Raw genomic sequence first — 26,471 nt, forward strand, 5'->3', positions numbered from 1 at the left:
TATCTTTCTCAGTCATGTGAGAATGAAGTCTGACATTCTCGGTAAAACATGTACATCCAACAAGGACAGAGACTGTCATTTGATTCCTTTGTGTTCTACTGCAGCCTCCTAGAGTGTTCTAAAGAACAACTAGAGCGCTAACAGTCCTACTTATTACAAAGGTATAGCACACCTGAAGCCATCGTGATGGGAATAAAGTGGTAACTCTTAAAATATTTAATTTAAAAAAGAACAAAATGAGGGGGTATATTATGCCATAGAAAGTATTATTAGTGCTGCAAACAGAAAAATTAGGGCACATTTTGAGTGACTTCTCAAATCCTCTTCTATTTCATTAAAAAATTCTGACATGCAGTCTCCCAAGATGGCCACCAGAGACAAAAGAGCCCAAATGTAGCCCAAATATCACCCAGATGTAGCCCAACTATAGCCCAATGACAGAATGTCCCAGAGTGTTCTAAAGAACAACTAGAGCGCTAACAGTCCTACTTATTACAAAGGTAGGGCACACCGGAAGCCATCTTGATTGGAATAAAGTGGTAACTCATAAAACATTTAATTTAAAAAGGAACAAAATGAGGGGGTATATTTTGCCATAGAAAGTATGATTAGTGCTGCAGAAAGAAAAATTAGGGCACATTTTGAGTGACTTATCAAATCCTCTTCAATTTCATTAAAGAAATTCTGACATGCAGACTGAAACATGCACTTTGAATACCAGCAGCAGACTTCACTGATGAGCAGTAGCTTTACTACAGTGATCTAATGAGCAACTAGAGTGCTAACATTCAGAATTTATGGCAAATGTGTGACACATCTGAATGCCTTCTTGATGGAACCAAAGTAAACAAGTATTGAAAATGCAATAGATCTCGCCCTCGTTTAAGTTAAAGCCATTCTGTTTGTAATGAGGTGACTTTTTAGCTTTGCTTTTATTAGTGTTTTTTAAACTTTCATGTAAATAACATGCATCTGTATGCATATATGTATATGTATGCATGCATTTATATTTGTATTTATATAGATATACAGAATATATATGTTTATATATGTATGTATATACATACACATACATATATATAAATGCATATGCATATATATGCATATATATATATGTGTATATGTGTGCGTGTAGAGAGAGGTAGAGAGGTAGAGGTGTAGAGGTAGAGAGGTAGAGGTAGAGAGGTAGAGACTAGTAGAGAGAGAAGTAGAGAGAGGTAGAGAGGTAGAGAATAGAGAGTGAGTAATAGAGAGTAGAGAGTGAGTAGTAGAGAGTAGTAGAGAGCAGTAGCGAAAGTAGAAGAGAGTGAGTAGTAGAGAGTAGTAGAGTGAATAGTAGAGTGAGTAGTAGAGAGTAGTAGAGAGTGAGTAGTAGAGAGTGAGTAGTAGAGAGTAGTAGAGAGTAAGTAGTAGAGTGAGTAGTAGAGAGTGAGTAGTAGAGAGTAGTAAAGAGTGAGTAGTAGAGAGTAGTAGAGAGTGAGTAGTAGAGAGTGAGTAGTAGAGAGTAGTAGAGAGTGAGAGAGAGTAGTAGAGAGTGAGTAGTAGAGTGAGTAGTAGAGACTAGTAGAGAGAGTAGTAGAGAGTGAGTAGTAGAGAGTAGTAGAGAGTGAGTAGTAGAGTGAGTAGTAGAGAGTGAGTAGTAGAGAGAGAGTAGTAGAGAGTGAGTAGTAGAGAGTAGTAGAGAGTGAGAAGTAGAGAGTGAGTAGTAGAGAGTAGTAGAGAGTGAGTAGTAAAGAGTGAGTAGTAGAGAGAGAGTAGTAGAGAGTGAGTAGTAGAGAGTGAGTAGTAGAGAGTAGTAGATAGTGAGTAGTAGGGAGTGAGTAGTAGAGAGAGAGTAGTAGAGTAGTAGAGAATGAGTAGTAGAGAGTGAGTATTTGAGAGTAGTGGAGTAGGAGAGAGTAAGTAGTACAGAGTAGTGGAGAATATTCCAAAGTTTGGCACAGCACCACTTGCACAATAAGTCCAATCAAATCATATCACTTAGAGTCCTCATTGAAGCGCTGAATCTTGGTGTATATTCAAATGCTTTTATTTTCCTTAAGTTTATGTACCACAGCCAGCCGAAACGTTTCATGCTGTACAACAGAACTTCTTCAGGGCGTTCTTATTTCTTTCAAGTTATGTCGGTATCCTGTTGTCATATAACTAGATATTTCTTACAAAAGTTCGGGCAGACTTGAGTAATTTATAGCATCCTCAAAGTCAGTCTTTCAAAAATTCCAAAGTATAGGACATGATAATCTAAATCCAAATGTTTCTCAAGAAAAGTCATTTTCAATCGTTCGGAATATCGGTGTTTGGGCAGATATGACCCAGGGACCCCCAGTATGCAAGGGGAATTAGTCCCCCCTCTGCAAACACGCCAGTGGCCTGCGTTGCAGAGAGGTGTAAAAAGGGGCATAGCCTCATTTCACCTCAGTGCAATGCAGCCCCTGGCGCATACTGGAGGTTCCAGGTGGGCAAGTTGGCCCCCAGGGACCCCTAGTATGCAAGGGGAATTAGTTCCCCCTCTTCAAACATGCACGGGGGCTGCGTTGCAGGAGGTGTAAAAAAGGGTGTGGCCTCATTACACCTCTCTGCAATGCAGCCCCCTGGCGCATACTGGAGGCTCCTGGTGGGCTAGTTGGCCCCCAGGGACCCCCAGTATGCAAGGGGAATTAGTTCCCCCTCTGCAAACGCGGCAGGGGGCTGCGTTGCAGAGAGGTGTAACAAGGGGCATAGCCTCATTACACCTCTGCAATGCAGCCCCCTGGCGCATACTGGAGGTTCCAGGTGGGCTAGTTTGCCCCCAGGGGCCCCCAGTATGCAAGGGGAATTAGTTCTCCATCTTCAAACATGCACGGGGCTGCTTTGCAGAGAGGTGTAAAAAGGGGTGTGGCTTCATTACACCTCTCTGCAACGCAGTCCCCTGGCGCATACTGGAGATTCCTGGTGGGCTTTCAGGTCTTATATAGTTAGGAATTAGCATTAAAAAAAACCTTTGAAATTCACTAAAGAAAACATAGGTTTCAGGCCTTATATAGTTAGGAATTAGCATTTAAAAAACCTATGAAATTCACTGAAAAAACCATAGGTTTCACACCAGTTATAGTTAGGAATTAGCATTTAAAAAACCTATTAAATTCACTGAAAAAGCCATAGGTTTGACACCAGTTTTAGTTAGCTGGAAATTTTACTGACATAAAACCATTGAAATTCCCACGTTATAGTTAGTTGGACTCACTATAACTTGCGCGCCTGCAATGCACTGCTGATGACGTCACATATTACATCACTCATGACATGGTCAGTGACATCACTCATGACTTCACTGATGACACCATCCAGTGAATGTGTGTCTTTCTGAAAAATAAATATGTTTTATATATGTATATGTAAAGGTCGAATAAATGTTTAAATAAGTGTCTTAATGGATGTTTTAAAAAAAAAATTGATTCGTTAACTGGCTTATTAAGGTTATCTTAGTGAATACATATATTAGCTTAGTTTAAATATTTAAATGTTTGTATCAGTGTTTTACTTTGTGTATAAGTGGCTGCATGGGTTGGTGAGTAGCTACATGTGTGTGTATATGGGTTATTAGATGTTGTTTTTAGTATCAGTATCAGTGTCTGTATGGTTTGGTGGGGGTGAAACCTATGTTTTTTTCAGTGAATATATATATATATATATATAGATACATAAATACATACATACACAAAAGTAGTCTAACTACGTATCAAACATATTAAAAATACATAAATTAGTGTTCACCCTAGAAGGATATAACTGCAAAAAACATTTTATTAAAGGATAAATAACCAAAACAAACTATAAACATACTTAACCAATAAATTCACATAAACAATTAAACTAACAACATAAAAGTCACACACTTTTTATCAACTTACTTTTTCACAAACTATGAAAAGCAGCAAGAAGAGGATACACTGCTGGATTTTCTGACCAGAACCCGAAAATAGAAGTATAAATATATTGACAACTAACTTACAAAATAAGTAAAACTTATATTTAAATTACAACTCCATTTCAAATAAAATATAAAACAACAAATAATGTACTACTTTATCTCTTTATATGTATTGACTAAAAGACATTTCTACAACATTGAGAAGGTGTTAAGTCACTGAAATAAAACACCAGTCACAAACCTGCGGAAAGGCATAAAAACATAAGAAAATGTAAATTATTATAAAACAGAAACTCACCCTAAAACAGAAAAAAGGTAATGACCTCAATCCCAAATAACTACCAATAAGCAAACATGTAAAAGTAATATATTTGTTTTCTCTAAACGGAAAAGCAATCAACTGCTCCAAATTACAAAACCCCAATGGAAATACAGCAAGGGAAGTGTGCAACATCTAAGAAGAACATATATGTAATTAACAAAATAAAATTAGTTTTATAATTTTATATATAAATAACAGACACATTAAACATGTTAAAATAGTAAAACTTTATAAAGTTACTATTTATTTCAGACATAATGATAGAAAGAGCAAGATAGATAACATCATAAAAAGGAAAGCAATTATTAAGTCACATAAGCTACACCTAAAACCAAGAAAATACATAGATGAAAACTATACACTGGAAATGTACTAAATATTACTGTAATGCATGCTATGGGATGGCCACTAAAACAGATGATGTTGTAATTAATGTAAGGGAAAACAACCACCCCCCCAAAGGTGATTGACTAAGGTCTTTATTATGACTATGGCAGTCCATTGGACCGCCGTAGCCACGGTTGCATTGAGGGCACCAGCTGTCTGACATCCCCATTATGAATTGGGTGGTTGGATTGCATTAGTACCACCGCAACCACCAGAGATCTGAGATCCCTGGAGGTGTTGCAGCGGTCTTGAGGCCACAATAGGCTTGGTGTGGCAGCCGGTGGCAATCCCACGATATCCAACATAGCGGTCCGGCCGCCACATTAAAATGCTGTTGGTCGTACCACAGTGGTTGGATGGACTGTCAGTGGATTGCAAACCCTACAATAAAGACGGCGCCTTCGCAGGGACTGCAGTAGCGATTTCAATGTCCCTTTCTGACAGCCTTTGCAGGGTGGTCCGACCGTCATGGAAAAGCTGTCGGAAATGGGCTTTGGGTGCAACTTGCAGGGCCCTGTCAGCCTCCACTATGTGGCCCTGGAGGCACCCGTAGTGCCCCCACGAACATCTATGCACTGTGTGCCAGGCACCCCATGGAAGAAGGAATGTTTGAAAAATGCTCTTTACCATTGTGGCTTGTACAGCATCACTTTTCCTGGGCGGCTGCTCAAACTGCAATGGGAAACAGCATTTTATGACTGCCTCCATGGCAGTTGATGCATAATTGGGCTGTCGGGACCGCTGACTCCTTATCGGACTGTCCCATGCCCGGAACGATGGTGGTCGGCTGCTCGTCCGACCTCCATCATTATGATGCCCATAATGGGGAACCCTTCTTCTTAAATGACAATCTAAACAATGACAAATGAATCCTTATATTTTCTACAGCAGATAGCTAACTAAAAGTAAGGGCCTGATTACAACTTTGGTGCAGCGGCAATGGCGCAAAGCCGCCTCTGCTGCGCCAATGATGCACAAGCACTGCCAATCTTGTTACAAGTTGCAAATATGTAACTCATAATACAGTCGGAGGTTCTTTGGCCTTTCCCGTGGCGGTGCCTTGAAAACAAGGCCGCAATGGGAATGGTCAAAAAGTTCCAGCATGGCATGGATGGTGACGTCCATTCCATGCTGAACTGGAGGGAATATAGACAGAGGGGCACATGTGTGCCCCTGAATGTATCTCCATGGCGTGGTGGACGTGGGGCCATGTATGGCCCCCTTTGATCTTGCACCAACAGCTTTTTCATGGTGGGATTATGCCATAAAAAAGCTGTTGGTGCAAGAACTCAAAATATGCTGAGCCGGACTGCGCCAGTCTCTGCTCACCGTAATGTATTGTGGTGCTCCTGCGCCACCGCCAGTGAATTACTGTTTCCCTGGCGCAGCAGGTGGTACACCACCGATACAACTTTGTACGTTGTGATCAGCAAAATGGTGGCCCGCCACCATGAGTCTGGCAGGCACTAAGCCATTGTCAATCCTGCATGATGCTTGGAACATTCAAATTGTGCCCCAAACTGTTCACTCAGATGTGCACCATACATGATGAATATCAAAATTCCAATATACCTTTTTGTATATGCCCCACCACCAAATAAACAAATTAGCACTTACTACGACCTCTTAAACCACTTTAAACATAAAACAAACAACTTCTACCCACAAAAAATAATAATGGACTTTGAACAAGCCATAATTTAAACCATTTTAAACTGTCATACAAGACTATTACTACCATTTCAATCAAAGTATATGCAGACATTACTAACAATCTGCATTGGGGGGCCATTAGGATTGCGGGTGAATCACCCCTGCCAGGCCAGGGGTAGTCACTGCCAGCCCGGCGGGGGCAATCCGCCCGCCATCCACACAGCAAAGACCCCGGCCGTATTATGATGGCTGGGGGGTGGGTCCACGGCGGACGGAAAGACCGTCAGCAACTTTTCTGCAGGTCGACTCGTCAACCGGTGGAAAAAGTGCCTGAATATGGTGGCAGTGTCTGCTGGACACCGCCATCCATGTTACAATGCTGGCGGACAATGGCCTCAACGTCGCCGTGGAAATGCATACGGTCTTTGCTCTGGGGGCCTGTTGCAGGCCCCCAGGGTGAAGGGGGTGGGGGGTGAACTTGGGGGGTACCTATGGTACCCCCTCATTGCCATGCACTACGTGGCAGGCACCACGTGGTGCCTGCCATGTAGTGCATGGCAGTGCCATGCACAGTCCTTTTCTCTTGCAAGCAAGTCTGCAGCCAGCAGATCCACCCTCAATAGAAAAGGCACAGGATGCCCCCGCCAGTGTGGTGGGCGCATCCTAATGTGAATGGCGGGACCGCCGCAGCATCGGCAGGTGGTCCCGCGCTCCGTTACGGTGGTGGGCAGACTATGTCTACCCGCCATAATAATAGGCACCCTAAGTGTGGATATGCCACAGTCAATTTGTCTTCGAAATAAAAAAGTGATAGCAGTGACCTATATTCCTGTCACAGAGATAGCTAACCACTACTATTTATTTATAGAACTCCTTTTCTACAAACAAAACGTATGCTAACTAAACCTCCTAAACGATCACTTTGAAGACTACATCGCTCTGGCCATAGACGGCAACCTAAATTTCAAATACTATAATGGAATTTCTATGACAGCACCTTGGACAGGAAACCAAATCAAACAACCCCGTGGAAGGTTAGCACAATGCCTTCCAATCCACAATAGGCAGAACCCAACCTACACTCTGTAAATTTGCAGAAGTCCTAGAAAAGAACAAAGCTACCAACAACTACACATGGAGCATTAACTCACCCAACTTAAATCTAAAATTAGAAAACAAACCAAACGAATGTATGACATGCTACAATATAAAGTAAAACTCTTTAAAAACAACAAAGGAATAAACTGCATAGAAATATCAGCAAAAAGCCTAATACAAAAGAAATACTAATAAGCAAAGTTCTCAAAACCAACCAACATAACAAAAGTTTTTTTTAATATGAATAATGAACATATTATTTTATTGCATCAGTCGAAAAATGTAATTAAACTCCAATTTTACATAACACTGATACAATAAAATAATATGTATATTTTGATATAAACAAACCTAAAACTCCCTAACCAGAAACCTCTAACAGCAAGTTCAATTCATAGTACAAAATAATTACAGCACATAAAATATATAACACCCAAATATCAATCACATGCAATTGACTTAAATTATAAAATAAAAACATTTGCCACTTATATTAAACACATTAACTATTACTTATACTTCTTTACCTGCTACTGATGTTCCATATTCAAGTAGGCAAAAAGTCTATGGCCTGATTACGAATTTGGCATTGCATTCCTACAGCAGACAGTGCAATGTGCCATCGGCTGTAGGACTGCCAAACCCATGGTGCTACGGTCTGCCAGATCAGGAGTTTATTCCTGGTCTGGCAGACGGTCGTGCGGTAGTCAGACAGCGGCGGTCTTGTAGGCTAATAGAAGAGCCTACCATGCAGACCGCCGCTCTCGGAGCAGCACCTTCACCTTCCTGCATACACGCCACACCATGCAGGAACTGGGGGCCCCCATGGGCATTCCCTGGTTCATGAGGTTGCATATGGGGCCCTATTAGGGCTCCCCTAGTAGTCTCACCACCGCCCTTTACATTGCAGGCTCACCACCATGGAAATGTGTTGCTGAGGCAACTTGAAATATGCTCGGCAGTGCCGCTGCAGCACTGCCAGTATATTTCTTTCTCTGACCGTTGAGTGGCATCCTGGATCCACTCAACAGAGGCTCGTCCCACAGTGCGGCGATGGTCGGATCGCCACATCGGGTTCAGTGGTCCTATAGTCTGAGGAACTCGTAATCAGGCCCATAGTCTGCCAAAAAGTGGATAAATTAATCCCTCCCAAAAAAACAAAATTAAAGGTCCATCGAAGAAATCCAAAGTATCCATGAACCATAAAAAAAGCATGTATAAAATTAAACACTCCTGTTAAATTGAAAAAGAAAGGAAATCAAAGTAAAAAGTTTTGGTTTACTAGAAACCAACACTGATTTCCTTTACAAAATAAAATAAAACAAAAATGAAATCCAAATGTCCATAGGACACATTTGAAAAAGAAAACCTGCAAAGCACAAAACAGAATACCCATTTGCAGAAAATCAAAAACAACATATGTATCACTCTTAATCATCAAAAAGCAAGTAACATAACACAATATAACATAACATATTGATACATTACTAAAACAATGTATAAAAACCTAGACTAACACACTAGTGAAAAACACTACAATTACCATAACTATGTGCAACAACTCCCATAAACAACACTATAACTAACATGTATAACTCCCCCTGCATTCAGTCAACCCTGAAAATCCAAAAGCACACCTACAAAAAGGACTTACCTGTTCCTTCCAATGAACAGCAGCATCTTCCAACGACTCGATCACAGATAGTAGACAAAAATGCAACAAATAGACTACAAAATAGGTTTCAGAAGGAAAAGTGGCCGTTAAGGGAAACTAAAAAGAGAAAGACTATGTCCACAAAGAAATGAATGGGAATATGTGTAATGTAATTTTTTTTCTTGTTTTTAAAAAACTGTTAAAAATATTAAGAAATGTTTTATAAATATGCTAAAAACTGTAAATTATAAGTTAAATAATAGTATAAAAATATACAGTTTTTAAATATTTTATAACAAATGTCCATGAAACAACTGAATTAATGTTAAAAAAGTTAAATGATGAAATAAAACTCACAAATCTACAACATACAATGCTGTAGAAATATATTTTCATGGTTTATATATTACTAAAAATGTATTAATGTTTACTTTATTTATCAATGTATAAATATTTTTTATAACTGCATCTATATTTGTCAAAAAATGTTTAAATGTTCATTAAATAAATACAAAAATGTGGTACATACCTTTAGTCTATCAAAATATGCCAAAAATATAAATAATAATGTTGATTATTTCAAACACAGAGCCAACTACTACGTTAATGTATTTCTAAATTCTAGCAATATTAATTAAATATGATCAACTACTGTTGCTACATAGAAATACATTTTAACAAAGGAATTAACATTTAAAGTGTTCAATTAAGTATTTCCACTACAACATAAACCATTTTGAGGAAGGTGTTGGACACTAGGCCAAACTACGAGTCTAGTAGTCAGAGGACCACCAAACTCACAGGGCAGTCCAGCCACCGCCACACTGGCGGTCTGACCTCCCAATTACGACTTTGGCGTTCTTACCACCATCGCACCTCAGCAGCCACCAGGGTATTGATGTTCCCAGGCAGTGGTGAGGCAGTCAGGGGCTAAGTAATATGCTTGTGGTACCACTACGGCACCACCATGTATATTACGAGTTTCAGGACCACCAGCAGTGTCATTGAGGTCTTCCCTCTATGAAAAGGGTGGCCGTTCTGAAACAAAGGGGGCCCTAGAGGGCCCCCCGTTGCCCATGTGCACGGGGAGCCATGCAGGGGCAACATTACATGTCCCCAGCTGGGTTCATGCAACCCAGTTACTGCATAGCATGGACTTTGCTGTCCATGCCGTGCAGTAACTGTTTTTGGCATTTCCATTGTGGTGACCAATTACGGGGGCATCTCCTTGGGACCCCAAAAACATCCAGCCAGACACAAGGAAACTCGTAATCTGACAGGGAGTGCAACCATAGGTTTGGCAGTGTGGGAGCGGGCTGCCAGAGTGGCGGTCCGCTCCAGCACCGTCAAACTCGTAGTCAGGCCTTGAAAGATTTACTGCGTCCCCCCTCCTAACCCACTTAATAGAACTCTGCTCTCCTGGTTTTTTGGGTCTTGAACTGAGAAAATCTACTATTTGTATATATATGTATATAGAGATAACTCTAACCACTAGCATATGTAATAGACCTTTGCACTCTCTACCATTCCTATGTGACTCTTAGAGTTTATCCATTTGTATCTCTTCCTTAAGTGACTTTACAACCTGTACATTTGCAATTTTTTTTCTGTTTGTATCTCTTCCTTGTGTGACTTTACAACTTGTACATTTGCAATTTTTTCTGTTTGTATCTTTTATGTAACTCATGTAATCCTAAATCCTTATGTATTGCAACTGGTTCTTATGTAAAGCACTCTGGCACCTTCGGGTAATGTTTACGCTATATAAAATTGCATTAAATAAATAAAAATTAAAAAAACATTAACCTAGTTGTAGAAAGTGTTAGACAATTAAGGGGTTGGATTTGCTATTCCCACTCCAATCTAAACCATTTTGGAGCATGTATTGGACACTGAAGTGGTCACATTGCTCATTCCCTCTCCAGTCTCAAACATTTTGGGGAAGGTGTTGGGCACTGCAGGGTGACATTTACTATTCCCATTCCAATCTAAACCATTTTGAAAAAAGGTTTTCATCACTAAAGTCACAATACACACAATCAATATTCCATAGTAACACCTACATTTTTCACTATAAAAAGAATAGAAAGTATTTCAAAACATATTAAATACAATTTAAATTCTATAGATTTAAGATGAGACATACATATTTAAAATAATATATTATAATTAATTAATATCACTAAATTAAGGAATAGAACAAAAAATAAAATAAATACATAATCCACAGTAAAAAAAATATTATATAAACAACACATATTGAAAATATTTATAAAATATTATAATAGATATACATTATATTGCATTTAAAATTCAAAAGATTAGAATATATGCTCCCAATAACAGATTTAATTCCAATATTTTAAATATTAAAATTGTAATTTCCAAGAATATTTGTTTCAAATGTAAAAAAATGACCTATAACTATACTAGTAATGTTTTAGGAATACATCATAAATAATACTTATTTACATAGTTTCATACTCTAAATGTGCATATTTATACATTTAAAAATGTAAACCTTAAAAGTAAAAAAAAAACATTTGCTGAATCAACATATTTACAATAAACAAACATGTTCAACATCCCCCCCAAAAATGTTCACATTTTATAAAATATTACATAAAATGATGAATACAATAAATTTAGAAAATTAAAAAATATAAAGTAACGTGCCATACATATGTACCTTGTAAAATTTAAATTTGAAAAACTATTTGTTTCAAAAGTGTTTGTATAAAATAAATAATTTATATGTACATTAAAATAGAAAGTAAATGTTTTAATTTATAAATATAATAAATGTGTTCAACAAAATTGTATGATTTAGAAATAATTTCCTATTTTTCCTATTAATTTGCATATCAAGAAAGTAACTTTATATTAAAATAAAACATTTTAAATGCTAAAAAACTCCCACCCGTATCCCCTAAAAACGAAACATCCTACTACTAAAAAACAATATATTATACATGAATTTTACACATCAATAAAACTGAAAATAAAAATTTCACAAGTTCCAAAATATAATACATTATTTGACTAAACTCACTAATTAAAACAAATGACAAGATACATAAAATCAAACACTATCATAAAATGCATATAAAGTAACACTTACAAACAACACTCTTTTCAATGATGTTTTCTTGCACAATATTTTTTTACAATTATATTAAAACAACACTTACAACTATAGTCTTCGATATTCTTGTCAACAATATTTTTGATATCCCAATAGTCTTGACACAATATTTTGGAATCACAATAGTTTTTTTCTTCAATATTTTCTCTAAACACTGTTCTTAAACAAACAAACAAATTTCTTTATTTGCAGAGTTACTTAAAACTATTGCAATACATACAAAATAAAACCGTATTTAAAATATTCGTGCTCCATCGTAAGTGTCATGATGTTGGAGATCTAAAACGCTTCTGTATCATTACAGTTTTAAAATACAGATTTGGCCATGCCGTTGCAACCTATGAGAAAAATGCGGTCAGCTGTGACAGTTAGTCGTCCCCTTAGTAAAATGTTTTTCCCCAATGTTCCAATACCATACAGATTAAGAGTCAGCTGGGCATTTTTGCCCGAACCGCTTCAAGGAATCTGACTAGTCTAATGTTCAATTGTGGCGATGCGGGATTAAAACATGCCAAAACTGCTTGTCTCCTTGTCTGAATCCCTCTTTGGTTAAAGGAAGTTTTTAGCAGCTGCCTCCTTTCTTGAAGCATCTCTGTACAAGTGCAGATAGAATGTATGATGTCACCCTGGCCATTTTTGTACAGGCTGCATAGTGTGAAAATCTGCACCCTTTTCCAGGGAGGGAGCTGCTGCGTAGTTGGTAACACTCCCAGACGGAGCTTTAGGAATTTTAGTTTCAGTACTTTTGAATATCCCAAGTTAAGATATTGTTGTGGGGCTAGGATCTTATATGAATTCAGAGTCATCCAAGCATGCGCTCTGACAGAAAAAGTGGCTAAACACTATTCTAGAAATGTAAATATTGCAAGGACAAATACAAAACAATGCATGATTGCGCACGTTTAAAATACAAAGAAAAATGTCTAAAGCTATGTATTCAAAATAAGCAATGTAGCAAAATGGCGATGTAGAGCAAAACTATACCAACACTGCGACATTTTTCTGGGTGCTCTGCCTACAAAATGAGAGCCCTCAAGCAGTGGAATAGAAAGCTGCTGGGTGCACTGAATTTCAAATGATTAGCACTGCAAGAACGGTGAGAGGGAGCGGAATGAGACCATAGTTGTAACAGGTACTGCCAGGTGCTTTGGTTAAAAATGCAGGGGCAGATTTACGTTTCCTGGTGCATCCCTGCAAATCAGCAAGGATGTGCCGGGAAAGATGCGTCACACGACTTTACCCTTGCGCAACCACAGATGCGCCGCATTCACAATGCAGCGCATCATGGCGCAAGGATAAACAGATGTGTGTTGCATCTGCCGGCGTACGGTTGGCGCAGTGCTGGAGTTGCATTGCATGGTGCATCAAGCCTAACTCCTGCTTCAAGCAGGCACAGGGTTTTGACGCAGCGGGGTCGGAAAAGTGACAGAGTGAAATCTTGTAGATTTCACTCAGCACTTTTGCGAGGCGTTCCTGTGCCGGAACCCCCTCCCGCTCAGGAACGCCCACATGAAACCTGGTGCAGGTTTCATGTGGCACAGGGCGTTACAATGTGACGCATCTCCCTAGATGTGTCATGTTGTAAATAACCCTCAGCATGACGCTGGCTTTACGCCGCCGTTGTGTCACCGAAGTGACGCAACAGCGGCGCAAAAGTGGCATACAGGGCTTGTAAATCTGCCCGCAGTGCCTCTGTGAAGAAAAGTGATACGCCAATCAGTTAATAGCTTGCAGGTGAGAGAAATGCTGCAATGGCTGGTCCAAGAATGAGTGGCAAAGGCTCAAAGCAGTGGACAAAATGGGCTGACCCAAACAAACCATTGCCTAACGTGGCTTCTCTAAAGCCCACTCTCAGCATCCTGTAAACAGTGGGTCTTAAGAAACCCATAAAGCTGTCATGCCCGCCATAAAAACTGAAGAAAATATAGAATTATCAGTATCATGATCATAACCCACTCTGAGATATCTATCCGAAGATGTCACACGTACTTTGGCTGGAAAAGAATCTCAATAGCTAACTGGGGAAAAAAATCTATTTTTTTTTGCTAAATAAAAATGTGCTGCCAACTTCATTTAGGAAATACACCTGCCAGAACAAAACCTTGCATACTAGAGAAAAAAAGGATTTTTATGAAATCCTTGCCTCTGCAGATGTGAGATATTTTTTGTGACAAAAAAGGCCAAATTCGCAAAGAAATTGCTGTTTGGCAACATCCATGCACAAAATAAAGATCACCCTTACATTTGTACGAAGAATATCATGAAACTAACAAGAGCACAGGCCAGGAAAGCGAATGTATCCTATTTATTTGATGTAAGTATTCCTTGATACCTTCTATTTGACCAGGCTTGCAACAGAAACATGATAACTGATTCAACACTAGGAAGTTCTAAGAGCTTCATGTTTTATTACATTCCACAGGAGTCTTACTCCAGAAAATACGGTATTTGAATATCCACAATATTCCGCGATGGAGAAACGGGAAATAGTCATTACCCGATCATGCTGGGAAACATTGAATCAAAATCAAAGACTTATTGCCAAGTGAAGATGTATTGTTCTCCTGAGTTGGTGAATGAAAGCACAGATTATAAATTTATAGTGCAGGCCAGATTGGAGTATCCCTCTGACTGGATTCACAGTCAAGGGAAAATACTTCTCAAACTAACAGCCGCTGCCTGTGCAGGTGAGAGGGTGAGGCAGTGGGGCTGGGTTGGGAGTGATTTGACAGATGACCACAAGGGAAAATTAAATAAAAAACTAATTTTCCCTCATCGTCGTCTGCCGAAATCCCCCCCACGGCTCTTACGTGCATAGGTTGCGGCTTCAAAGTAATATCTATTTTCAACAGGAGGGGTGGCATACCTTCCTGCTGTTTGGGTATTCTATTGTGGAGGATGGGACCAGCATGAACAAGAAAAACACTTGTTTGTGTCCTGCATTAATTTAGTGCAAACTGCATCTTCACATCCAAAATGGACACAAGGATGTATTTCACAATAAAAAGCAAATAGTGCAGAATGCCAGACAGACATTTTGTGCAATAAAAGTTTATTTTGCATATTTTTGGGGGCATTTGGCGTCATTTTTGCAAACATAATTTCTGCAAACTTCACCAAGGCCTAGTATAGACTCGGGAACATAGAGGGGTCTTTGTCATGCTTTTAATACAAGTATTCCTGACGCTCTTATTAAAAATGAAATTCAGGAATTTTGTAACTTCTGCACAATTTCAAGAAATGTATTAAATGTATTAAGATTTCTGAATCATGCTGGAAGCATCAGTGGCTTCTATTTGCGTCAGTGTATTCAGTTAAAGTCACTCTGTTCAGTGTTCATGGGACTAGTCCTAACATCTTACACCTACATTGACTAACTATGTCCTAAGTGCCATCCCCTCTCTGGTACTCTGTTTATACTTGCTGTTCTAAGATTTCTTCAAGCTTTTTGTGGAGTGGAGGCAGCTCCTTTGCTGCTGGCACAATCACACTTCGGAATACACTTTTGCTTGAGCTCCTGCCAAAAAAGAAAACTAAAGCACCTTTAAGATGGTACTCATAAACCCTTCCATTTGTTTTGAGTTTTTCATTAGGTTGCTAGTGAGAATCTAGTTCCTAGCACCATGAGGCCTCCAGGTAAATGTCTGTGCTCTATAAAGACCCAGTTCATTCTTTTGTTCATTCTTCCTTTCATTAATTCATTCGTTCTACAGTAAGAGCACAATTATTTTAACTATTAATTAAGACATTGAGGACCCTAATAACCATTATGATGTTTATATTTGAGTTATATATGTATTGATAAAATATTTATTACTAAACATTGACACAATTTAGATTAATGGTCTCGCCAACTGGCCATAAGCATCATTAGATATTCAGTTGAAACCACCAGTTTACTCTTTAGTCAGAGTGAGGGGTGTTCGGAAGCTAACACCTCTGATAAAAACAAAAGAGTTGAGGTTAGCCTTCCTTGGATGTTAGATGCTGGTGACCAGCAGACCCTATGATGGATCATTGGTGCCTGTCACCAGATGTGTGTGATCAGGCAGCATCCTTTTTATCTGGAGATTGTAGATCTGTGCAGTTAACTCTTTATGGAACACCAATTAAAGCAATAGGGGAATATGTTGTGCATTTACAATAAAGGATAGGCACCCGATATATCACTGTTGCATTTTCCTGCACTTAGATAGCGTTGCTTATATTATTGAGAGGTTATAATGCTCAGTGAGTCCAGGGGTCATGGTGTTAGTAGCCAATTCAATAGTTTTCATGTTGATTGGCCTAGGGGAGGTCTTCTTTTAATGCTGCACAACTTGTTCTCTGAAAACTTAGCTTTAGAAAGTAAGGGCCTGAATACAGGTTTGATGGTCCCGCCAAGCATATTGATGCCTCTTGACCGGCACAGTACCACAAGGGAATGGTGGTTCCATGGCTGAGGTGGTGGTCCCAGGACAGCAAGACCGCTAAGGTCATAATGTGGCAGTTGAAAGACCAACACTGCCGCCCCACCACGAGTCTACCGGTCCTTGGACTGGTAATGTGGCCTTAAGTCTTCATATTGTGGGTGATTTCAGCAATGCAGTAATTAAACTTGATCCTGGTACTGGGTGTCTTGTCTTTGGCCTTGAGGAAGAGTATGAGTTGCATGTCATCAGCATAGGAGAGGACATTGATGTTGTGAGAGCGGATGATGCTGACTAGAGGGATGATATTTGCTTTGAAGAGGGCTCAGGGAGGAGCCTTGTGGAACTGCGCAGATAAGGTTGTGGTCATAAGAGTTGTACGCTGCTAGGCAGACTGTCTGGGCCCTTCCAGTCAGGAAGGATAAGATCCATCAGAGCACATGTCTTTGGATTCCAATGTAATTTTGGCGTTGGATGAGGATGGGCTGGGAGATTGTGTTAAATGCTGTGGAGAGGTCCAGGAGGATGAGGGCCACCCTGTCTCCACTGTCAAGAGTTATGCAGATGACATTTGTGGTGGAAAAGAGAACATTTTGCATGCTGTGGTTGGGTCTGAGACATACTGATTGGTGTCAAGGAGTTGGTGGTCATTGAGGTATTTGGTGAGGCGTCCCTCCCTGATGGATGAACTTCATTGTGGCAAAGGTTTCTTCTGGGGTGATGACAGGTCTTGTCGTTAGCACGGGTACTTTGAATAAGATCTGGAGGTGTAAGGTCATGTTGTGGGCTAACGTTTCTGTAAATGATGGTGATTTTGTTGCTAATGAAGTTAGAGAGCTTTCATTTGGGCAATATTGTTAAGTGTATTACAAATTCAGTGATGGAAACCTTAGGCCTAAGAATCGATTTCCTGATTATTACCTCTCATAGCAAAGCAGTGTTTCAATTTGACACAGATGCCATCAACTCCAAGCAATACAACTTGAATTAAACAGTGGGCTGTTTGTAATGATAAAAAATACTGTTTGCAGGGTCTCATGACATGCACTCAGAAGCCTAAATATGTGGACCTTAGAATGATTAGTTTGATTATTTGAGACGAATAATAATAATTCTTATTTGTAAACTGTGGACATATATCAACCCCTTAAGGGTTTCAAGGTGTTGGAGGCCGTCATGGTGATTAAGAGTGAGCTATTGCCCAGAGTCACATGATGCTGAGTTGCCACCGGGGATCGAAATGTGAGCCCCGTGCTCCGGAGTCAGCCGCTCTGGCCCCTGCACCACACATCTCCCTTGATGAAATCCAAATGAACGCGGACACTGCCTCTACTGGTTCCACTACTTTTGATCCTATATAACCTTCCATTACGTTTGTATTACATCTTTATTGGCATGTTAGTTGTATCCCACACTTGTGCAAACACATTGTGCTGGTCCAGGTGTCACCCCAATACCGTTATTATACATATTATATATTGTGGGACATACTGTTTTTTGCAACAGTGGTAACTGCAATGATTTATCCCAGGAGGGGTGATTCAGAAGCAAGCACTAAATATGTTGCCAACAACTCCTATAAATAAGAGAGAAAATATGGGATCCAACCCAGAGCCTAATATGTTAAACAGCAGGTACTGAGGATGAACAGGGCAAATAAATCGTGACTAACATACGTCAGCTTGAGTATGGGTTGTTGTGACAATAGTAAAAATATTAAAGTTATTTCTACTGATCACTCCTATACCTCCATTGACTTTGTTACTTTGGTTCATGTGGACTACAATGTACCTTGCTGGAGTTGTTATGGCTAGCTCAGAACCCGAGAAACTTTATGCCATGTTTCTGCTATGAAAATTATGCCTGTCTCAAACTGCGTAAGGAGGTCTCCAATTGCTCATTTGAAAAGGGGGGGCCCTCGGCCCCCCCGCTCGCATGGCGGCGCGGCGACCGTCGCCCCCCCTTTCTCTTGTGTTGCCACTCGGCGGTGGGGGCGGGCCCTGGGGGGCGCGGCCCACCGCCGATTGGCCGGCGGCCTCCCTGACCCGGATCCTAGGTAGTGGGTCCGGGTCAGGGGGGGCGGGCTATAGGAGGGGCCGCCTGGCCCCTCGGGAATAAAGAGGTGGGGAGCGCCCAGGAGACCCCCTTGTCCCTGGACACTCCCTCGCTGAAACGGTGTGCCCCGCGCTCGGGGCTTCTTTGTTTTTAATTTTCTTTCTTTCTTATCTTCCAGAGATCAGAATGTGTCGCGGTATCTTCAGCGTTCGGGGATTATCGAGTACAGGTCTATGCGGGGCTGCGGAGTCTCTTGAACGCGGCCAGCCTGGATTCTGGAGCAGACGATGCAGCTGGAGCAAGACGCAAGGCGCAGGAAGAGGCTGGTAGAGAGCCCAAGAGAGGTCGGGAGTCGTCAAGCCCGGAGGTCCCCACGACTCGGACTGGGGCTTAAAAGGTGAGCCATGGGGCCATAGGTGCTCGGCGAGTGTGGAATGCAGGGGCAGGCAGGTGAAAGGCAGGGGCGGGTGCCGTGCGCGGTGTTAGCGAGCCATAGTGCCTTCGCCTGGGGTGACTGGTATGTGGAAACACCCGCAAATGTTGCCTTAAAGGGCCCGAATAATTCACGGTGCATTTGATGGAGGAAAAAACTATACTGGCGATTAAGCGGTGATAGTAACATTGGATGCGGCAGTCAGTATTGAAGGTCAATGATTATAATGAAAGCTGTGCGTGATGAGCTTCCTTTGGACTTTTGTCTCCCCGTGTGCGGTGGGGTTGGTTTACTCATGGCTGCATGCTGATAGAGTCAAGGCCACAGGTCGGTTAGGTGTGCAGGTATGGGGATTGCACGCTGTTAAAAGAGTAACGGTCAGAATACTTACTAATGGGGAGGGGAACGAGAAGAAAAAATACTAATGCTAAATAAAATGTGAAACAGGTTTGGTTGACAAAGGGTGACGAACGCGTCCCGCGATTAATGTATAAATCCATCAAAAGCCCCATTTATATTTCAAAGCGGCATGTCCCCCTTGAGTATTTCCCATGATTGCTTGTTTCACCATTTTCCATGTATGGATCTGCCACCATTTGCTTCCCATGATTGCTTGTTTCACCATTTTCCATGTATGGACGGACCTACCACCATTTGCGATCTAAGAGCACAACGTGCACCAGGGCCGATAGCTCCTTTCTTCCTTTTCAGGTGTACATGTCCGGTAGGGACCGGGGTCAGGGTGGCTGTGGTTATGTTCATAGTCATATGTGTGCGTATATCTGTTTGGAAAGGTGCAGGTATGAGGAAAAGAATAAGATGGCAAGGACGAAAGTCTGGAAAGGGTTTCTGTTTCGGCAGGCATTAAGCTTTATCTAACTGCCTGTGCTGCCATCTAGTGGTCAAGTTAAAAATAGAGGAATAAAGTATTGGCAATTTTTTTTCAGATAGGATATCTAGCATGACTACGAGGGGTTTTTCTTTACATGGGTACGACAATATGCGCTAATGGTTACTCTAAGCGGTGGGTTGGGTGAATGCCATGTATAACCAGGCTAGGTGTAAGTGGCAAATATCGCATTAGGGCTCTGTGTTGAGCCCTGGCACGGGGGCCCTGTGTCCGGACTGCAGGGACAGCAGGCACTTCGAGGTACCTGTGCTCTCACTGCTCACTAGTGGAGTACGAGCCATAGTTGCTGCTTATTTACCTTCTATAACTAACAACCATTGAAAACCTTGTAGGTAGGATGTTATGTGTTGTTGTATCATATATCTGGATGCAATGACAGAAACAGCGAAGCACAATTAGGGCAGCAGGCTAGGCTAAGCACAGATGTCAAACTTTAGTTAATCTTATACCATGCCCTTAATTAAGGCGTGGCCCACTATTCTAACTCTAAATAAATTGGGTCGAGTATTTTATCTGTCGAGACCTTGTTGGAGACACTTTTAAATTTTTAGAGTCATTCCGCCATGGTATTCGTTCTTGGGAAGGGACAGGGCGGAAATCTACGTTTGGCCACCATATTGGGGCACGCCGGGGTAGCAAGTAAACAGTCGGGAAGTGGCTCTTTGACAAAGACCGACAAATCAGGCATGTATTGCCTCAGGCTCAGTAACCGAGGCACTATCTCTGTTCTAACTTAGGTGGCAGTGCCTTGAGTGCTGTCTGCAGCAATCCTTAATATATTTCCCTTCCCAGGTTGGGAAAATAACTCTGCTTGTAGTCTGTATGTATAAAGATATGCAGAGCGTGCACCATATTTTAAACTTTTATCAATTTACAGGAATTGAAAGTACGAATAGTGCAGGTTTGCCTGACAGTGTAATGTTAATATGGTGCCCGTGTGAAGCGCTCCAACACCTTCTGGTTGATTCTGCGCGATATAATGATGCCAAAAATAAGTAAATAAATTAAATTAGAAAATAAATAAAATATCATCTCTGAGGTGTCGGTGACCGAGTGGGACCATGGTGCTGCCATACCAAATTAACCAACCAAGAGGCGCCGGTTGCTCTCTTGTTCAAAAGGTGTCCTCATAGCTGCCAAAGTTTTAAAAGTGAATTTTCGAATGCATGCATTAATGCAGAGGGAAGGGATGTGGCCCGTCGGCATAGAAGCCCGACGCTGGTGCTGGAGGCCAGGGTACTCTGGGTCGCGTATACATCCTGTGATTTTAGGGCAATTCACTTAATCTCTCGGTGCCTGAATTTGTAATGTGAATACTTTCCAAAGAAGTGCGGGGGAAAGGATAAGTCAACGTATTTAACGTTGCAACCACAAGTAACGGTGTATGCTTTTTAATCCCCGCAATTGGTAATTCAACCACAAGGTCGCAGCAGGGAAATACTGGAATCACATTCGGCTGTTCGTTTCATTTTTAACTATTGGGTCTGGGTGACAAATATAGTCTGTCCTGATTCACTGACCTAGTAGCAAATGGTGCTACTTAATGGGGAAAGTGTTGTGTAGCATTGTTTATTTTTGTCATAGTTGATATTGCTACAAGGGGCCATTGGTCGCCTCTCTTGTCGGCTGGTTACGATCTTGGGGGAACGGCCAGCACTATGTGGCCAGATGTATTGCAGCGCCAGATGTCGTTTAGGGGACAAATAGGGGAGGTAGTAGTGCTCCAACTTCCTCTAGCTATCAAGTGTGTCTTGTACCCACATTTACATTTACATTGATATTTTCAGCAAAATGAAAACAATGTTGGGCCAGGTGAAATGGGCCAGTCTTTTCACCTGTAACAGTAAGAATAGGTCAGCGTTGTCCTTATCCTGGATATACTGGTGGCATCAACTATTGATGCTCCCAGAAGCCTGGCGTCGCAATCATTGCAGGGAATTACGAGCAGCACTGATTTGGTAAAACTGACTGTTCAATGATGCTGCTTACAAAAACTACAGTGAAGGGTTTCCTTTAGTGGGCTTGTGAGTTACCGCATTTTATGTTTCCACTGTGTGGTATTAGTGGAATACCAGACGTAGCTAACTACCTCTTTATTGTATAGACTACTCAATGAGTGGGTCTGTTCAGAGGGTGGCGGGCCCACGTAAGTTCTCCATGCTGATGCCCTCTTCCTTGGGTTCCTCCTTGCGAGTAGCGTATGTTGAAGTGTAGGGCTTGACAATAGTGTGAAAGCCAGTTTCCTAGGTGGCGCGGCACACAGTGCTCTATACGGGAGCTGTTTGTTACCTAAATTTGAGAACTACCCAGGGTTCCCTGCTTCTTTATTGAGTAATTCATGCACTTGCTGTCTGAAGGGGTTTAGATTAGGTTGGAACTGGGTGCTCCCTTGGGTAACGGAGAGCTATACTTCTCGGAGGGCTTTTAGTAAGAGGGGAACACATGTCAGGGGTTGCTTTTCCTCATGTCAGCTTGGTTGGATAGTGGTTTACCAAAAGCCAAAGCTATAACTGGACTGGTAAGGGGCTTAGGGCCAATTTTACAGCTCAGCACGGATAGCAAGGTGCTAATCCTATGCTTTATGACTTTGCTGTGGAACTGGTAAATACGGTGCCCCCCCCCACCTCCTCTCGATCTGAATAGTAGGCTTACAGGCTTTGATAGTGAAAACAGAAATGGTAAATACGGTTAGGGGTGGGCAAGTGTGAATAGGCCTCTGAGAAAAGCTTATATGTATCCCATCCAATTACAGGGCAGAACTGATGGTACCCTGGGGTGGGGGGGGGAGCTATGGCATTCACTGGAGCCTACAGGCTTATTCTTAGCCAGGGTTATATTAATAGTCACCACACGGTAGCATGGAGTTAAATGCGCTACGGGTGTCACAAACTGATGCTGCTGACCACTCGCAACGGAGAGTAAGGTGGGGAGTGCACCTGGGGTTCATCTCAGCTAAAGCCTAGCTTCGGAGGGCATTGGATGCAGAACGGGTGGGGCAGCTTTCGTTAAGAAGCCAGAAACATTACCTGAATATACAATATTATTGCACGGCATTTCACAAATGTGTATTGTCCTGAAGTAACAATGGATGGGCTATTGCATTCACGGTGGACTACAAGTCTAAGCTTTCATGAAGGTCATACTACCAGGCACCCTTAGGTAGCCCTAATGTAAATGTCAGCAAGTGTCATAAAGCCTAGCATCTGAGTACGTGGAATGCAGGCAGGTGTGGATCAACTTGGGGTATGATGTCAGGAACATTACCTAAATAGACAGTACGATTCCACGGCATTTCACGCCGTGTATGGTCCTGAAGTAACAATGGTTGGGCTATTGCATTCACTAAGGACCACAGGTCTAAGCTTTCAGGAAGGGCTTACTACCAGGCACCCTTAGGTAGCCCTAACGTGGATGTCCGCAAGTTGCACAAGCTGTCACTTTACTGCACACGAATGAGTAGTCATCGGGCGCTAATGTTATCTAAAACTTACTTAGCGAGTACGTGATGGTAATGTAAGACTAGCACGTGTACAGCAGTTATCAACAGAAACACTAATGCTTTGTGTTTATCTTTTCCATTTATGTATGACCGGGTCCATGGTGGATACCTGGAGTGCTCCACATCACAACAGCTGCAACAGGTGGACAGCCCACGGGATGCTTACGTCAGTCACGGCTGGGTCCGTGGCGGATATCTGAGGGATGCTCCACACCGCAACATCAGCAGCGGATGGACGTCAAAAAGGGAAGCAGACGGCGAAAGAGGACAGCCAAGGGCAAGGGCCCAGGTAGTGCTGGCAGGTGTAAGTGCTACCCATTCCTTAAGGTGGAAGTGGGATTGTCACCCAGGTTTCCTGGTCTTTTCATGGTTCTTGCAGTTTCTCAAACCTGTGACGCAGGGGAGGAACTCATCACTAGAAGTGGAGGAGCTACAACGTCCCAGCACAAGCAACAGGCTGGACGCGGGACAGGGAAGATTTGGTTTGGGGGTCTGTGCCTTGATCAGTTCAGGAACTTCTTTCTGGGACTCTTAGCTCAGCAGCCCGACCCCCCGTCAGTGGTGATACTTCACCTAGGGGGGAATGACTTGGCCAAACTTGGGAGGCGAATACTCATTGATGAGTTTATCTCCACTGCGGGTGGGTCGCTAGGACTTGCCCGGGTGGCACAGTAGTAGGGTCTCAACTTATCCCGCGGTGGCAGGGGCGAGGGGCGGACTCGGTCAGGGCGTTGAATCACTCGGTAAAGAGGATCAACACACAGTGGGACAAATTATTTCAAGCCCCACCGGTTGCAGACGATCCAACATGGGTGTATTTGGGGTGCATAATTCTACCTGGTGAGGGGAGTCCATTAGACGAAGGAAGGGAAGGTCCTGGGGTCTGATAATGTCAGGGCCTGGTTGGAGGGTTTTTCCTAAAGTGAGAACTTTCTAGGGTAGGTCAAGGCAGGGGGAGGCCAGATCGTCGGTTAACAATGCTGGCCTGTGGCGGTAAGGTCATTATCGGTGAGCACATATTTGAGGTCTGAGGGGGCGGGCATCATCCTATGGAGGTTCCCGCCCAGGGGGAGGGGCCTGCGGGCCACTCCCAAAACTCCAGGGGCAAGGTAATGGATGCTGCAAAGCAAAGGAGTGCGGGTAGGAGTAGTTCACGCTTTCCTTAGGCTGGTAGCCACCCCGCGCGCGTGGACTCATGACGCCACCGGCGCAGAGTAAGGGCCCTCCTTTAGTGGGTAAATGGAGTTCAGGGCGTAGACCGGGCAATTCCCGGGGTAACACTGCGCATGCGCACATCTATAGGGGAGGCGCAGCTTGTAGGACCTGACACCGGTAGTGACCCTGCCATATGGCCAGAAATGTACAAAAATCAAGATTAGGATGTTTAGTCTAAGTTAGGAAACAACATGTATTAGAGTTTTGTTAAGGTCAGGCTCTCAAACTTGTTGATAAGAATTGTGTATCTAAATGTCCTGCTGATTTTTGTATTAATTGTTGATTATGCAATTAAAAACCTTTTTTAATTTCATACTTTAATAAATACGGCCGGGCGACTAGCGCCCGCCTTCCAAAAAGTAAAGACGTCTCGTGTCCACGTTCCTGGGTATTGGGTGCCGGATTGGGGGGGAGGCGGCAGCTAGTCGCTGACCATGTGCTGTTTACTTAGACCATGCATTAAGGGGATCTGCATTACAAAACACAGCTGTAAGGCATGTCAGTTTCTACTTTCTGCGTACAATTTTAAATAGACAGAATCAAACGTGTTAGGGGCATATTAGCAAGCACCTCGTTAAATCACGGCGATAATGGGTTTGCTAATATGCGTTATAGAATTCCAATAGAAGCCCAAGTTAGATGTCCTGCACATCTAACCTGGGCTTCTACTGGAATTCTATAACGCATATTAGAAAGCCCATTATCGCCGTTTTAGCGGCAGTTTCCTGCCACGAAAACGGCGATAATTTTAACGAGGTTCTTGCTAATCTGCCCCCTGGTTTCTTCTGGAGCAGTTTCGACACCTAATGCGATGCTTACATCAGTGTCACGAAACAAGCCAATCGAGTTCCCTCTACTTTACTTATCTAAATAGCAAGAGTTAGCTTTGCAAACAGGTAGGTTCCAAATTTATACTCATCCAAAGTGTAGTTGGGTGCAGATAGGGAGAACTTACTGACTGGTGGAGGCCGAGACAATGTGAAATAATAGAAATAGGGCTTGACAAAACTTAAAAATTGTGGTTTACTTCATTTTGGGAATTTCACATTACGCTTGTTACATAAAATTCACGAATTTACGCTTCACATAATTACCTGGCATTCACATTAGATATTTACTCTGAAATGCGCCATTCGTGGTGTACGTGACCATTAGAACAGAACGCAAGTGGCGTTTCATGGAGTTTTGTTAAATGCATTCTCAGGCCAAAAATTTACGTCAAGACGCATTTCATGCAAAAATATTGTGCAAACTGACAGATTCGCATTTCGCATAATTACACAGAATTTTTCTGAAATTGTGACAAAATTCCGCTTAATACGCCAGTGTAAATGAGATGGATTTCATTAATGACAGGGCCCTATTATCCCGTAAATACTACCAGAGGTCGAATGGAAAATCTTCAGGACAAAATACCTTGTCTCCAAACCCACTGAACTTCGATATTTGTAAACTATCAAGTCAATTGTTTCTCTTGTCAGTTGTTTCTTTTGTTGTGAAGTCTTTACTTAGCAGTAAGGGATGGCATGTCTTCATTTGGGCAAATAACCAGCCTTGTTGTCACGCTATCGACCAGTGGTTATGAGTTTAGGAGTTTGAGCCAGACTAGGCCATTTGTCTGTAAGACAATTCTTGAGTTATCCATCCTGAATCCGTCAGCAATTAGCACAAAGCACCCCCCAGGATAAGTTGAATGGCACCTTTCGTGCCAACCAGATATTTTCCATTATAGCTGCAGTTGTAGGATTTAAGATTAATCAGGCCCTTCTTGCAGCTTTGTG

The sequence above is a fragment of the Lissotriton helveticus genome, chromosome 8 (genome assembly GCF_964261635.1).
Source record: "Lissotriton helveticus chromosome 8, aLisHel1.1, whole genome shotgun sequence".
Classification (NCBI taxonomy): domain Eukaryota; kingdom Metazoa; phylum Chordata; class Amphibia; order Caudata; family Salamandridae; genus Lissotriton; species Lissotriton helveticus.